The 16,840-nt window shown below is 44.4% G+C and overlaps 1 protein-coding gene across 2 annotated transcripts in view; it reads left to right on the forward strand.

Annotated features, from left to right (window-relative positions):
• The first annotated feature begins 1,931 nt into the window (after positions 1-1,931).
• Positions 1,932-16,840, forward strand: part of SCNN1B (sodium channel epithelial 1 beta subunit) — a 37,209-nt gene continuing 22,300 nt past the window's right edge. The window contains exon 1 of one of the 2 annotated variants that reach the window (XM_029950140.1): positions 1,932-1,950. The gene's annotated coding sequence lies outside the window, so the exon portion shown is untranslated. The remainder of the gene's footprint in view (positions 1,951-16,840) is intronic. The other variant, XM_029950141.1, reaches the window with a different exon arrangement.

The following is a 16,840-nucleotide window of genomic DNA, read 5'->3' on the forward strand; positions in this document are numbered from 1 at the left end:
TAAAAAATATTTTCTCATTCATTATACAAACCATATATGTACATTGTAAAAAAGTTACAAGACACAGACTAAAAATATTTTTAAACATTTTTTTAATAACTCAAGATCCTTCCACCCAAACATAATCATTATAAACATTCTGGTTAATCTCATCCAAGTAAGAGATACATACTATGCACACAGTTATCTATAAATCCATATTTTTTTAAAGAATTTATTTTTTAAAAAATTTTTATAGTTTTCTTTTTTTGAGACAGAGACAGAGCACGAGCAGGGGAGGGTCAGATAAAGAGGGAGACATAGAATATGAAACAGGCTTCAGGCTCTGAACTGTCAGCACAGAGCCCGACACAGGGCTTGAACCCGCAAACTGTGAGATCATGACCTGAGCCAAAGTCAGACGCTTAACCGACTGAGCCACCCAGGAGCCCCCATAGTTTATTTTAAACAGAAATAATTATCTTTCTAAACGGCTCTCCAACCTTTCACTAGATGCCTGGACAATAGTCTGTTCCATCCTTCCGCTCCATTGTACATTTAGGTTTTCTTGCTGTGCGCATCTGTGTCCATGCAGAGAAGCCAGGCCTTGAAGATTTTGTTGTCGCGAAGGGTAATCCCCTTTCAAACCCAAGTGTGGTTCTAGGTCACCAGGTGAACAAGGAAATGACAAACCTGGAGCACTTAGGTCCTCTACGGTTTAGCATATTAGCCAAAGGCCAGATGAGTGCCTGTGTCTTTTGTAAAGGCCATTCAAGGGCGCCCGGGTGGCTCATACAGTTGAGCATCTCACTTAGGCTTGGGTTATGATCTCACAGTTTGAGTCCCATCTGTGCTGACAGCTCAGAGCCTGGAGCTTGCTTCGGATTCTGTGTCTCCCTCTCTCTGCCCCTCCCCTCCCCCATCTCTCTCTCTCTCTCAAAAATGAATAAATATTTTTAAAAAGTTTTTTTAAAGGCCATTCAAGGGGCACCTGGTGGGTCAGTCAGTTGAGTGTCCGACTTTGGCTCAGGTCTGATCTCACTGTTTGTGCGTTTGAGCTCTGCATTGGGCTCTGTGCTGACAGCTCAGAGCCTGGAGGCTGCTTCAGATTCTGTGTCTCTCCCTCTCTCTGCCCTTCCCTCACTCGTGCTCTGTCTCTCCCTCTCTCAAAAATAAACATTTTTTTTAAATTAAGGAAATAAAAGCCCATTGAAAAAGAAAGAGGGTTTTTCTGGCAGTTCTGCACATCTAATGTCATGGAGCTTGCGGTCTTCTGTCTGGATGGCAGGGCATATGTCGAACTTCTCCTTGGCTCGAGCCCAGGATAATCCTGGGCCTGGTAGTGGAGAAACCAACAGAACGGGTTTTGTAGGAACACCTAACATTGAAAATAGTGAGGTATTTTATCTAATCTGGCGAGTTTATGAGGCAAGGGAGGATTTTTGCTGAGTGTGTCTCCCCATGCAAGGTGGCTTGTGGAGATGGTTTTTAGATGGTGCACAGACAGACGTCTTTCATCTCATCAGTAATTATTTATGTTGAGGTGTATTAGAAAACATATATAATTAGTGATGTCAAACCTGTGATTTTTGTGGATACTCTGGCTTAGGACGAAGCTAAAGTAGATATTGAAGTAAAATCAAAAGTGAGTCAACCCAAAGAAAGATGGGTGCCTAAATGCAGCCTGCATCATGAAGGCAGTGCTCAGTGTCAGCCCTTGTGCAGTTCACCCCCAGCACAGAAAGCCAGCCAACCATCGTGAGGTCTAGTTTTTGACCTGCCTTTGCTACCAGAGGCTTCTGTCTTCAGGCACAGCTTTTCGAACCTTCTTCCCCACTCCAGTGTAAGCTGGATCCAGAACCTGGAAGGCACTGGAAACCGTGAGCACAGACACAACATCTGAGTTCCTAAAACCTGCAAGCTGATCTGGTCTGGTCACTTTGGAACATGGAAGTCCTGTCCTACAGCATGGTAAATGCCCCTGAACTGTGGGGTGATGGCTTTGCCATCTGAGCCATAAGTCAAACATTTATTATTTTTTATTTATTTTTTAATGTTTGTTTATTTTTGAGAGAGAGAGAGCACAAGCATGGCGGGGGGGCGGGCAGAGAGAGAGAGAGAGACACCTACAGTATCTGAAGTAGGCTCTGAGCTATCAGCACAGAGACTGACATGGGGCTTGAACATATGAACTATGAGATCATGACCTGGAGCTGAAGTCAGAAGTTTAAACAACTGAGCCACCCAGGTGCCCCAAGCACTTATTTTTGAAATGAGATTTTTAACTGCGTCTCTATATTTGAGATTTTCTCTAGACTGTATGTATGAAGGGGTTCCAGGATCTCCTGACCATTATTGACGATTCTGTTTATACATGTGGGAGTCTTTAAAAAAAAAAAAAAAAAAGAAGAAGAAGAAGAATGGTTCTAGTCCTTTGACTCTAAGCTTCTGGCTGAAGCTGGTAAAGGTGACTCTTGGAAAGTGAGTGATATACGGTCACCAGGAAGAAGTCCCCAGTTCTGTGCCCACAGGATATATTGAAGTGCAAGGACAGTGCAGACTAGGTTCCTGGTCCTATGGTCATTTTCCTCTGTGACCTTTAAAACTCTCACCAGCGAAAATGTGAGTCCCATATCACTTGCGTTATCACCGCCTAAAAGTGGAGTAGCATTTATCTGGTTGGCATCACACTGCATACATATATTTTAATGGCTGCCATTCTCTTTTTGTATGTGGAAAGCAATTATAGGCCATTGAAAGAGTAAAGGCTTGTAAGAGCTGGCGCAACTCGCAAGTTGCTATTAACTGGGTATTGTCCTAAGCACCTTTGGACATAGGTGTCATGTCATACCCAGTATTCAGTGGAGGAAATGGAGGCACAGACACACCACGTAGCTTGCCTGAGGTTGCACAGCACAGCTGAATTCAAACCCAAAGCTTGGCTCCAGCACCCATGTCCTGAGCCACTCCTTTGTGAGTAAGCCTTTCCTGCAAATTCTCTCTGTAGTAGATTTTTTCCTACATTGGGGGAAATTCACCCCCACATTTCAGTCAAGTGATGGGAGATTGTTCTTCTGAAAATATGGCCCAGCTTAGTCAAATGTTGGTGACTGTGGCTCCAGGCAGAAGCTGGTATTTGGCAGGGGCACCTTTGATGGGTTTAGAAAAAGGCACCTCTCTGTGTGGATACAGCCCCTGGGGGCCAAGACTGCACAGGCAGAGCAAGGGCTGAACCTCAGCTCCTACCCCGTCCTCCATCCTGATCAGGCCCAGCCTATGCGGTTGTCTCTGTCTGGGGATGGTTAGGGAGCAACCCAGGTGTAAGCAGCCATTCTGGGGGCCCTGGGGGCCTCCTTACCACCAGGAGCATTGGCCCACCATGGCTATTGACAAAGCATTTCCTCCTGAGTGCCTCTTTCTTTAGATGCTGTAACTTGCTTGTGGTGTGGTCCCTGGAGCAAGGGTGTACGGTGTGGGAGCTCTGAGCCGTGGGGTCTCTGGCGCTCCAGGCCGCAATGCAAATGGCTGTGGGGGAGGGGAGGACCTCAGTTATGGCTTCACGTGTGGAGACCAAACCAGGTTTTCCAAGGACCCTGGCACATGCTCCCTGCAAGGTGTGGCCAGTGTTCTTCGGCAACAGCGGCTCTGAGCACTTATCTGACACCATTACTCATCTTTCATCCGAGGACCAGCCAGACTGGCACAGCAAGGCCACTTCTAGCTGGCAGGTGGACAGGATGGGTTAGCGTGAAGATGGCGGCAGGCCCTTATCCCGAGCTCTTTGCCCACCCTTCTGTCAGTGTCGCTGCTCTGTTTCGCCCCCTCCTGGGCTGTGTTCAGTTCCTCCAACGCTGGTCCAGTGGGCTCCTCTCCTTTCCCAACACCCCAGATCACAAAGTTCATGTCCTGATTGGTCTCTTCAGGAAAGGTGGTTTCATCTTGCTTGGGGACAAAGAGAGAGTGCTGGCACCTGAGTCATCCCCAGGATTTCCCAAGGTTTTAAAGAAGGTGAGGAGGAGAGTACACAGGGTGGAGTCCCCTGTCCCTCCACTTGATATAGTCAGCCTCCCACAGGGAGCCACAGCACTTCTTCCCCAAGATGGCTTAGAATTAGCATGGGAGGAAGGGATCCTGTATTCCAGGTCTGACTTTGACCTTTCCGCCTGCATCCTTGAGGGCCAGCCTGGGCCATGCGCAGGGGTGGGATGAATCCAGACCACCATGGGGTCTGAGGTGAGGAAGGGGCCAAAGTCAGAACAGCAATGTGTCTGATCTCCCAGGCTCCCTGTCATCCTGCAGGGAGTCATGCTGGGGCCCAGGTACCTGCTGATGTGGTGAGGGCTCTGTTCCAGGGGAGGGGCCCCCAAACCCTTGAGTCTTCCTTCACGTGGGAGAGATGTGGAACGTGGTCTTGTCAGTGGCTATGTGTGCGGCTGCTAGTGCTCGACAGGCTGGGTCTAGGTGCAGCTGCTTATAGAAGTTGTCTGGGAAAGCCAGTTTCCAGCTGTTGAGGACCTTAGGGATGAGAAGAGATCTGGGGACCACAAAACTTCCTGCTAAGGAAGGACACAGTCCCGCAAGGAGGAGTCTGGGTGCCACTTCTCCACAAATGACTGTGGGTCATTTCTCCATGAATGACAGTCTCGGGAACCCAGGGTGAATACCCACAGTCATTTTGAATAATTCTGCTCCTTAAAATAATAATGAAAAAAAAATAATAGTAGTAGCTACCATTTTTCAAGACTTACTATGTGACAGCCACTGTGCAAAGTGCACCCCATGCATTATCTCATTGAATCCTGACAACAACGTAGTAGGCACAGGTACTATTATCCCCATTTTACAGATGAGAAAAATGAGACTTGGAGGGCCAACCTATTATTGTCATGGACTCTAACCCTAACCCTCCCCTGAGGAAACAGCAGAACCAGACCCTAACCCTGACTGCCAAATCCTATGCCACCCACCCCCTGATTGGAACATAAGTCACTTCTGGGTCCTTAACATCCAGGGTTTGCTGGCCCACCCTGGGCAGTGGGGTGTTCCTGTCTGTGCTGCGAATGGGAATTCATTGCCCTTTGAGAGTGCAGGGGAGTGGCCCCACCATCACCTCACCATAGAGTGAAGCTATGGGGCCCCTACCAACGTGCCCCCACACCACCCCCAGATGCCACTCCGCAGTGTGGAGCAGTGACCCCGAAGGACATCTCCATGCAGGAGCATGGTCACCATAGAGGGAAAGGAGAGTTTCCCTTCCATGACCCCACCACAAAGAACACAGAGGTGACCTCAGCATGACCTTGTCATCCGTATATCCTCAGCATTAAATCTCTTCTGACCTGTGATCGCTGGCCTTCCTCACGTCATAGTGGTCAGAGAATGAGCATATTTGAGTCATGTGCTGAAGGGACAAGGTGGCTGGTGGCTTCCCCAGGATGGCAGGGGAGGGGTGTTGTTCAGCTGCCCCAGACTGCCCCACCACCCAAAGGCCAGGAGTTCTAACCCCTCACTGCTCACCTGAAGTGCACCTGTCAGGACTGTGCTAGCTCACCTGTTCCCCGTGGCCAGATCCCCACCACACGCCTGACGGCTGGCTGCTGTGCCCCCTTAGCTCCTGTGGTGGAGTAGTCTGTATCCCACCCAACCCCCAGCTGCCTTTCACTTGGCCTGTGAGGTCCTTTCCCTGTTTGGGGGTATTACAGTGTTGTAACCACCATCCTTACGGTGGACGCACATATGCAAGCACACAGGCCTACGTGCATAGAGTAGAGCCGTTGGGTCGCCACTGCAACATTGTGAATGTAGTAACAACTGCCAGATACTCTGAATGCCCCAGCTCCAACCCCCATTGATGTGGAAATGGGTGCTTTTCCCCAAAGCCTGGCTGATACCTTATATTACAAAACCTTTTCATCTCTGTGTATCTAATGGCTGCTATACAATTTTTTTTTTTTACCTAACTGCAATCAGCATAAATTTGCAAATGCAATTACTCTTTTTAATTTTCCAGTTCTGTCCCCTGTGGGCATGTAGGCTATACACAGGCAGAGATTGATTTATTTCTTTACTGGTTGTTTATTGCTGCATGCTCAGTGCCTAGAACAGTGCTGAGCACACAGTAGGGGCTTAATAAATGTCTACGGACTGAATAAATGAATAGATTAAACATTGACATGGTCCAAAATATAAAAGGTGCAAAAGGAATAACTCAATTTCAGAAGCCGCCTTCCCTGCCTGTGTCCCCAGCCACCCAGTTCTTTTCGAAGGCTGTTCAGGACCTGCTTTCTTGCATAGGATCTCCAGAATATATGCACACACCAGTAAATATCTGAATGCTTCTTTTCCCTTCTTGTTTTTACACAAACACACATAGGCTTTGTATACCTGTTCTGCTGTTTCTTTTCACTCACTTAATGATGTACCTTGGGAGCATTCTCTGACTGTGATCAGCTCAAATAAGACCATCACGTCTCCCCTTCTGGAGGACGGTGGGGAGCCACTTTCTTATCACCTCCTTTAGTCACGCTGAGCTTAGCTTTATGGGAGGACCCCTAGATGTCCATGCGCCATAGCCTTGGGCAAATGAGGTGCATATATACTCATGGAGGAGGCGGCTGGTCCCATTACTCCACTGCAAACTTCCCCTACACCCACTGGCGCAGGGGCAAGAGGTCGGATGTCCCATCAAGCGTGTCAGTAGAAGTGGCTGGAAGCCAGGCGACCTGGTTTCTATTTCCAGATTTGCCTCTGACTCACTCTGATGGTGGGTAAGTCCCTCTGGTTCTAGTTACCTTCTCTGTGAAATGGGCATAATTATGCCTACCCCCCAACATACTTAAAAGGAGAGCATGAAGATACATGATGAAATGCTTCAACCAGGTAGAAAACAACAGAATTTTCTGTAGGGTGATAAGCAAGATGACATCAAGTTCCTCTTTTAAGAGGGACTCTTTTTTAAATAGTGAAATTATTTTAATAGGTTATTAGGAAAATGTGGCTTAACACATCAAAGTTATTTCACAGATACAGTGTTGCTGAGTACTCATAGTTTTGCTTAGGATGAGATGGAAGATTTTTAAGCCAAAGAAAAAAAAATGTGAGTTTGGTGATGTTATACATTAAGTGAATAATGATACAAGTGTTCCAGCAATTTAGCAAAAATTGCCAGGGTGGCATGCAAATGCTTGATGTTTGGGAAACACTGAATTAATAAGTCAGGGGAGGGGCTCCTGGGTGGCTCAGTCGATTGAGCATCTGACTTCAGCTCAGGTCATCTCACGGTTGGTGGGATCGAGCCCCATCCTAGCTCTGCTGACAGCTCAGACCCTGGAGCCTCCTTTGGATTCTTTGTCTCCCTATTCATGTTCCTCCCCTGCTCATGCTCTGTCTCTCAAAAATAAATCAATGTTAAAAACTTTTTTTAAAAAGGGGCGGGCAAATAAAAATCAAACTTACAAATACATAAAACTCATTTTAAGGGCATCTTTTTATTTAATGCAAACATAAGGCACAGCAAGTCAGGGATCAAGGGCTGGATAGTTACTAGTTTAGGTTTTGCTGGCCCCATGGGCAACATATTCTTTTTTTTTTCCTGCTCTTTAAAAACATAAAAGCCAGGGCACCTGGGTTGTTTGGTTGTTAGATTAAGCACTCTTGGTTTTGGCTCACATCATAATCTCAAGGTTTGTGAGTTCAAGCCCTGCATAGGGCTCCATGCTGACAGTGCAGAGTCTGCTTGGAATTCTCTCTCTGCCTCTCCCCCCACTCATTCACTCTGTCTCTCTCTCAAAAATAAATAAATAAACTTAATGGTTTTTATGTATTTATTTATTTATTCTTAACTTTAGGTTCCATACAAAAACAGCCCCTGCACTAGATTTTGACCTGAAATTTGGAGATTTTTGCAGTAAATTAAAGAGTTTACAGAACATAATAGCCAAGCCACTAGTGCCCCAAATATGGGTAAAACAACCTGATTGGGACTCATGTGTTAATGACCCTTATTTATTAATAACATTAATATTCTACTTACTTTCCCCTTTTCCCAGTGTTGTAATGAACTCATGGATTTTTGTGCATTTAATATGTTTCAATTAATTGCATTTAGAACAAATTTTTAGGGGCATCTGGGTGGCTCAGTTGGTTGAGCGTCCGGCTTCAGCTCAGGTCATGGTCTCACGGTTCGTGAGTTCGAGCCCTGCATTAGGCTCTGTGCTGACTGCTAGCTCAGAGCCTGGAGCCTGTCTTCAGATTCTCTGTCTCCCTCTCTCTGTGACCCTCCCTTGCTCACGCTGTCTGTCTCTCTCAAAAATAAATAAACATTAAAAAATATTTTTAAAAAATAATAATAAAACAAAATTTTAATGTTTTTTTTTAAGAGAGAAAGTGTGAGTGGAGGAGGGGCAGAGAGTGGGGGAGACACAGAATCTGAAGCAGCCTCCAGCCTGAGTTGTCAGCACAGAGCCCAACATGGGGCTCAAACTCATGAACCCTGAAATCATGACCTGAGCTGAAGTTGGACACTTACGACTGAGCCACTCAGGAGCCCCTCAATTAACTGCATTTAACAAAAAAATGCTCTAACTGTCCCATCTTTACTCGTGAGACCCCTTCAAGGAGCCCTTTTGACTGACCACAGTAGTCTTTGAGAACTTCGCAGGCTCATCCTGTACACTTCCTGCAACAAAATTGGTATCAGCCATTTTTCCAAGAGTCCCTGATTCCTTTTGGTCAGGAATGGTGTTTAGAGACCAAAATCTGGGTGCCTGGAATGCACATAATCTTTGCATTTATAAATAGAAATGGTGCCCAGGCAATGTCCTGGCCCCTGGAAAGATTCTGACCACTCCCCTAAAAAAAGTCGTCTTCACCATCTCCAGCCAGGTACACTGAGCCCCACCCACAACTCTGATCCTAGCCAGGTGCTTGAGAACAATGAGTCAGTCAGGTTCAGGGGCTGCCTGCCCTTAGCAGAGGCAGAAACATAAAAGATTTTTCAATAACCAGAGTCAACTCCATTTTTAGGTTAACCTTCAATTAACTATAAAAATCCAGCTACCCAGAACTCTTATTCCCTGATAACCTTGGGTAATTGAGGTTTTGCTGCAAAATAAGTACAGGGGATTTTAATGAAAGCATCTGACCTACAATTTACAGGGGTCACAGAGTCAGATGTCCACATAAACCAAAGCAGGGAATTTTTAAAAAAATGAATAAGGTGGGTTGAGTATAAGAAAATAGGGAATAGGGAGATTTGGGGTGAGCTGGGGAGCACATGGTCCATCTTCGGGGAGTGCCACTGTTCTGGCAGAATGTTGCCCCACGGGGACAATTGTCAGTTCTGATTTTTCAAAAGATAAAAATCGAGATTTTTAAGACATCGAACCCTCATAATTTTGAAACAGCAATGGATTTAAGTCTTTTGTGAAACTTTAAATATAAGGAATATACAATATATTGCTTCCATTTTTAAAAAAAAGTTTCTACGTTTATTTATTATGGGGACAGAAACAGAACATGAGTGGGGGACGGGCAGAGAGGGAGAGGGAGACACAGAATCTAAAGCAGGCTCCAGGCTCTGAGCTATCAGCGCAGAGCCCGATGCAGGGCTCGAACCCATGACCTGAGATCATGACCTGAGCCAAAGTCAGATGCTTAACTGATTGAGCCACCCAGGCGCCCCTATTGCATCCATTTTAAATAGAGTGTTTGATGAACTTTTACAAATGTATATACATCCAACTAACTACTATCTCACCCAAGATATAAAATAGTTCCATTACCTCCCAAAGGCCCCCTTCTGTTTTTTTCTAGTCCACCCAGTATTTACCCCAGACCCAGGGCATCACTCAGGTGGTTTCTGCCCCTATAGATCCGTATGTCTTCTCTAAGGCTTAAAACAATGGAATCACAGAGTATGCACTCTCTCTCCTATGTCAGCTTGTTAAGTTCAGCTGTTTCTTTTCTATCCATCCCAGCTGTTGTATTATCAATAGTCCATTCCTTTTCACTGCTGAATAGTATCCCATTGTGTGGCTGTGCCACAAGTTATATACCCACCCGCCCGTGGACATTTGGCTTGTTTCCACTTTGGAGTTATTCTAATGAATAAGTCCGCTTACTATATAAGCCTTTGTGCGAACGTATGTTTCAGTTCTCTTGGATAATTAAAAGAGAGAATAATAGGTCATGTGATAAGCGCACATTTAAATTTCTGAGAAGCTGCCAAACTGTACCATTTTTCATCCCAACCAGTTGGGTAGGAGAGGTCTAACTGCTTCACATCCTCGCTAACACTGGGTGTTGTCCATCCTTCTAGTGGGTGGGAAATGGTGTCTCAGTGGTTTTGATTTGCATTTTCCCAGTGACTAATGAGCATCTTTTCACATGCTTATGGGGCATTCAGATACCTTCTTGTATGAAGTGTTTTTTTCAAAAGTTTTGCCCATTATTTTGTTAGGTTGCTTATCTTCTTGCTCAATTGTAAGAATTCTTTATTCTGCATATGAATTATTTGTCAGACATGTTTTTCTTTTTTTAAATTTTTTTAATGTTTTATTTATTTTTTAGAGAGAGAGAGAGAGAGACAGCATGAGCAGGGGAAGGTCAGAGAGAGAGGGAGACACAGAATCTGAAGACAGGCTCCAGGCTCTGAGCTAGCGGTCAGCACAGAGCCCGATGCGGGGCTTGAACCCATGAATCGCGAGATCATGACCTGAGCCGAAGCCGGACACTCAACCGACTCAGCCACCCAGGCGCCCCTAGACATGTTTTTAAATATGTTTTAAACGTTTATTTTTGAGAGAAAAGGAGTTCGAACAGGGTAGGGTCGGGGGGTGGGGGGAGGGATCCGACTCTGTGCTGACAGCAGTGAGCCCGATGCTGGGCTCAAACTCCTGAACTGAGCTGGAGTCAGACACTTAACAAACTGAGCCACCCAGGTGCCCCTGTCAGATATATTATTACTAGTATCTTCGCTTAGTGTCCTGATAGTTTGTTTTCTTAATAGTGTTTGAAGAGCAAAATATTTTTATTTTAGTATTTTAATAAAATACAATTTGTAAGGTTTTTTTTTTCATGATTCCTGATTTTAGTGTCCCCTCTAAAAGATCTTTGCTGCCCTAAGATTGCACAGATTTTCTCCTGCACTTATGGATTTTTTAATAGTTTTGGCTCTAATGCTTAGGTCTCTGATTCATTTCAAGTTAATTTTTGTATATAGTGTTGGGTAAGAGTTGAGATTCACTTTTTTTTACATGGACATCCATTTGTTTCAGCATCTCTTGTTGAAAAGACAATTCCTTCTGCATTGAATCAGTCCGGCACCCTGTAGATCTATTTCTTTACTCTCTCTTCTATCCCACTGATCAAAACGTCCATCATTACACCAATATCACACTGTTGTGATTATTGTCCTCCATAGTCAGTCTTGATATCAGAGAGTATAGTATATGCCATTCGACTTTGTTTCCCTCTTCAAAATTGCTTTTTCTTCTATTTTAGTTCTTTTGCTTTTCCATATAAAGTTTAGAATTAGCTTCTAATTTCTGCAAAAAGTCTGTGGGATTTTGATTAGGATTGAATTAACTCCAGAGATCTTAACAGTATTGAGTCTTATGACCCATGAACATGCTATATCTTTCTATTAAATTTTCTTTAATTTGACTAGTATTTAAAAAAAAAATCACAAAGGATGCCAAGACGACTAAATGGGGGAAGAATAGTCTTGGTGTTGAGACAAGTGGGTATCCATTCATCCACGTGCGAAAGAATGAATCTGAACCCCTACCTCACCCCACATAACAAAAGTTAATTCAAATTGGATCAAAGACATAAATATAAGAGATAAAATTGTAAAGCCTTTAGAATAAATCAGGAATAAATCTTCATGACCTTGAATTATGCAATGGATTCTTAGATATAACACCAATGCACATGTAACCAAAGAAATATAGACAAATTGGGCATCATCAAAATCAAAAACTTTCGTGATTCAAAAATCACCATCAAGGAAGTGAGCAGATAAGCCCCAGAATAGAATATGTTTGCATTTGCTATATCTGATAAAGGACTTATATAGAAAATATAAATAACTCTTACAACCTAATAATAAAAAGACAACCCAATTAAAATGTGATCATGAGACATGAGTGGGTATTTTTCCAAAGATATATTGGCCATAGTGGAAATAGTGGCCAAGAGCACATGAAAAGAGTTAATATCATTAGCTGTCAGGAAAATCCAAATAAAACCAGAATAAGACACCATTTCAGACCCACTAGGATGGCTATAATAATTTTTTTTATTGAATGTTAACAAGTGTTGGAAGAGAATGTGGAGAAATTGGAACCCTCAGATACTGGTAGTGGAATCTCAAAATAGTGCCGCCACTTTGGTAAAGAGTCTGTCAGCCTTCACATGGTTAAACATAGAATTGCCATACGATTCAGTGAGTATATCCCCTCCTGGTATATACCCAAGAGAAATGAAAACATATGTCCACAAAAAACTTACCCATGATTGTTCATGGCAGTATTACTCACAGTAGCCAAAAGTAGAACCAGTAAAGATATCCACCAACTGATGAATGGATAAATAAAATGTGGTGTATCCCATAATATGGAATATTATTTGACAATAAGAAGAAATGAAGTATTAATGCCTGCTACAATGTAGATGAGCTTTAAAAACATTATGCTAGGTGAAAAAGACCAGATGCAAAAGATCACATGAGGTGTGGTTCCATTTATATGCAATGTCCAGGGACGCCTGGGTGGCTCAGTTGGTTAAGCGTCTGACTCCGGCTCAGGTCATGATCTCACAGTTCATGGATTCGAGCCTCATGTCAGCCTCTATGCTGATAGCTCAGAGCCTAGCGCCTGTTTCAAATTCTCTGCTTCTGTCTCTGCTCCTACCCCACTTGCACACACATACTCTGTCTCAAAAATAAACATTTTAAAAAGTTAAAATGTCCAGAAAAGACAAGTCCATAGAGACAGACCCTGAGAAGGGTGGAGGGAGAAATGAGGAGTGACTCTAATGTATAAAGAGTTTCTTTGGGGAGAGATGAAAATCTTGCATTTAAAAAAATTTTTTAATGTTTATTTTTGAGAGAGAAAAAAAGTGAGTGGGGGAGGGGCAGAGAGAGAAGATGACACAGAATCTGAAGCAGGCTCCAGGCTCCAAGCTGTCAGCACAGAGCCCAGTGCGGGGCTTGAACTGATGAACTGCACAATCATGACCTGAGCCTAAGTCGGACGCTCAACTGACTGAGCCACCCAGGTGCCTTGGAGATGAAAATATTTTATACTTTACTGTGATGGTTGAGCAACTCTGCGAATATCCTAAAATCCACTGAATTCTACACGTTAAATGGATGAGTTATATGGTATGTGTATTATACTTCAATAAAGCTGTTATTTTAAAATGAGAATTATGAAAATAAATACTGTGCTAAGAGCGACAACTCTTGCAAACCCAGTACAGCTTTTAGGTCATGATTGGCAACCTCTCACTGAGAAGATTCAGAAGAACTGACCGTATGAGGAGCATGTATGGGTCCTTTGTCAAATTAATAGGTAGAGACACACACTATGTTCCTAATTATCCTCCCACCAGGAAAGTGAGTCAAATCTCAGGACAAATTTGTCTCTGAAGGAAAGTGTGTGTTTCCTCTTATAGGAAGACAGACTCGGTTGTACACAGCATTTATTGTTTTTGTATTTGCGGCCCAGTACGTTTCCCACCAGTTCAGGGCCAAGGTGTAGATGCAATCTAGGACTCTCTGAAGCATGACAGTGTCCACGGTTCCTGGGTCCGTGTGCGGACCAAATCTCCCCTTGGCTTGTTTGAGTTGGTTTAAGCTGTAAGCTGATTTCAACTTTTCTACACAAGCTGTGTATACATTCCAAACACCAACCATCTGTCACCTTGGGAGTGAAATCTAATGGGAACAACATAAAGTTGTTGGTAGAATTGATTGATTCTGGCCTCGCTAATGGCCCAAGGGACTGAACTAGTTAGGAGGTGAGCTAGTACTCAACAAACTTCTGTTACTTGCGGTCATGAAATTTGCCATGTGTCCTACTATTGGTTACTGAATATTTTCCTTTAAACACATTTCTGTTTTGTTTTGTTTTTTACTTGAGTGTACTTGTGAACCAAAGGCAGAAGCTGGTATCTCTTGCCATGGATTGGAGAGTCCTCTTAAAAATAAACCCAGTGAAAACAGAATGATGTTATTTCTAACTAGATACTGTTGGCTGATAAGATTCTGAGCCTGAGGCCTCATTGTTAATCTGGGAGATTAGCAGGGGTTAAACAGATGCTAAGGACCTGTTTGTACCAAGCCTACTTTCTCCATGGTTGAATCAGATGATTAAATGAGAATGGCAAAGGCTCGACATCAGAGAGGCCCTTTGTCTATTTCTTCCATGGCAGTTTATTGGAGCCTCATGTGCTGTTCGCCTATTAGTCCTTGGGGTGGTAAACTGTAAAGACAGACAAAGCCCCAGTTCTTTCCAAGTTTATAGTTGTGGATAATAATGTCTAAGGGTGAAATAACTCATGAAGCACCTTGCAGTGCCTGGATCGTGGTAAACACATAGTACTTTAATGGTGCTCCTGTAGTTGTTCTTATTATAATCACTATTAGTTTATTTTCCCAGGGCAGGAATTGGGCCCTCTAGGGAAAGATGGGGGTTGGGTTAATCTGTGAACGTCCATCTTATAGCCATGATGACCTGGGCAGGCATATGGAGCTTGATTTCCATCAGGGAGCTGAGGCATTGAGGGGAAAGCCTTTAATGCTTTGTCCAGGAAGGTGGGGGATATTACTGTGTCAGTATATTAGGTGAGCAGTGAACAGGCTTGAGCAAGTTTAAGATCTTAGTTTAGATATGAAAGCCTGGCATTATCCATTTGGCTATTTGGTGGAGTTCCAGGCCGTGCTGGGCTTGTTGGGAATACAGAGCTGCTATTCTCAAACGGTATTGTCGTAGGAATGAGAAGCCAGAGGCAGAAGCAAATATGACACAGGTTAGAATGAGGTGAAGTTCTTTCTTCGTTAAGATTCTAATGATTGAGGGGTGCCTGGGTGGCTCAGTCGGTTAAGCACCTGACATCAGTTTGTAGGTTGAAGCCCCACAACCGCTCTGTGCTGACAGCTCAGAGCCTGAAGCCAGATTCTGTGTCTCCCTCTGTCTCAGACCCTCCTGCTCACACTCTTGTTTCTTTCTCTCAAAAAATAAGTAAACATTAAAAGAATCTTTTTAATTTAAAAAAGATTCTGATGATTTCAAATGACAGACACCCAATTTGAATCAGCTTAAGTAAGAAAGTAAATTTATTGGTTGTTGTATCTGATGAGTCCAGGAAAAAATGGCTTCAGGAGTGGTTGGATCCAGGTGTTCAAATGTTATCAGAAATCTCTCCCTGCTTTCTTCTGTGTTGGCTTTATTCTCGAGCAATCTCCCCATTTGTAGCACCAAATCCTTCCAGTTTAGTAGTCTTAGCTAAATAGGAGTCTGCCTCACTTACACCAGCATAAAGTAACAGAATTGAGTCTTAACAATCCAAACTGGGGTTAGGTAAGTATCCCTTCAGACTAGGGGTGGAGTCAACCTGGCAGCTCACACCAGCTGGGACTGGGGGAGGGGTAGTTCCCCCTGGGGACACACAGAGCCGGGGGAAAGGACTCTGGACAAGCAGGCACTGCATTGCCGACCACAGTGTCCCTGGCCCGGAAAGGCAGCAGCTCAGAGAGGAGGCTGAGGTTCACCCCGTCAGGGAGTCAGGGCAGCTGCATGAAGGAGATGACCTCGGGCCAGCTAGGCTCCAGGGATAGAGCTGGGGTGCTCCAGCAGCAGGTGGAAACAGGTCTTCCCTGAGAAGCCATCATGTGCCAGGCTCTGTGACAAGTATCTTGGTTAATCCTCACAAGAACCCTGGCTTGTCGTACAGGTGAGAAACAGTCTCAGAAAGAAAGATTAGCTGTTCCTCCACAGCTCCCAGTGCCCCCCCCCATGCGTCTAGACCCACCCCCACCCATTCCGGTCCACGTCTTCCCAAATGGCAGGTTGGATGGCATCACACCTCCACGCCTCCCAAGGCTCCTGTTCTCTTGGGACTGAAACCCAGATGCTAAATGTGGCCCACAAGGTCCCACTCACCCCTCCAGGCTCCCTCCCCCTCAGTCTTTACTCCCGCTGCCCCCTCCATCTGAGTGCTCCCTCCTCTTCCCCCAGTTAACCCTTGTGTTCTTTAACTCAGCTTCTCTGGGGACTCTCAGAAGGGAGATGGGGGATGCTTTTATAAGAATGATAGAGGACGTTCATCTGCATATTTTCATGCAGGCTTCCCAAACAACCTATGAGGCAGAGGCTAGTATCATCCTCATTTACAGATGAGGAAACTGAGGCACTGATAAAGTGATTGGCTCAGTTACACACCTAGAAAGTGGCAGAGCTGAGATTCAGAGCAGACATGTCAGCTCCAGAGTCCTCGTTCTTGGCCACCACCCTTCCCTGTCTCCGGGACCTCAGAGGACGGGGTCCCAACTCTTCCTGCCATGTTTTATAACTACGTATTTTTTTAATTCTCAAGTTAGTTAACATACAGTGTGCTCTTGGTTTTGGGGACAGATTCCTATGATTCATCGCTTCCATACAACACCGAGTGCTCATCCCAATATTGCCTTCCTAAGTGCCCATCCCCCATTTAACCCACCTCCCACCCCCATCAACCCTCAAGTCTCAGTATTTAAAAGTCTCTTATGATTTACCACCCTGTTTTTATCTAATTTTTCTTCCCTTCTCCTGTGTTCACCTGTTAAGTTTCTCTAATTCCACGTGAGTGAAGTCAT

Source organism: Suricata suricatta, chromosome 8, assembly GCF_006229205.1.
Source record: "Suricata suricatta isolate VVHF042 chromosome 8, meerkat_22Aug2017_6uvM2_HiC, whole genome shotgun sequence".
Classification (NCBI taxonomy): domain Eukaryota; kingdom Metazoa; phylum Chordata; class Mammalia; order Carnivora; family Herpestidae; genus Suricata; species Suricata suricatta.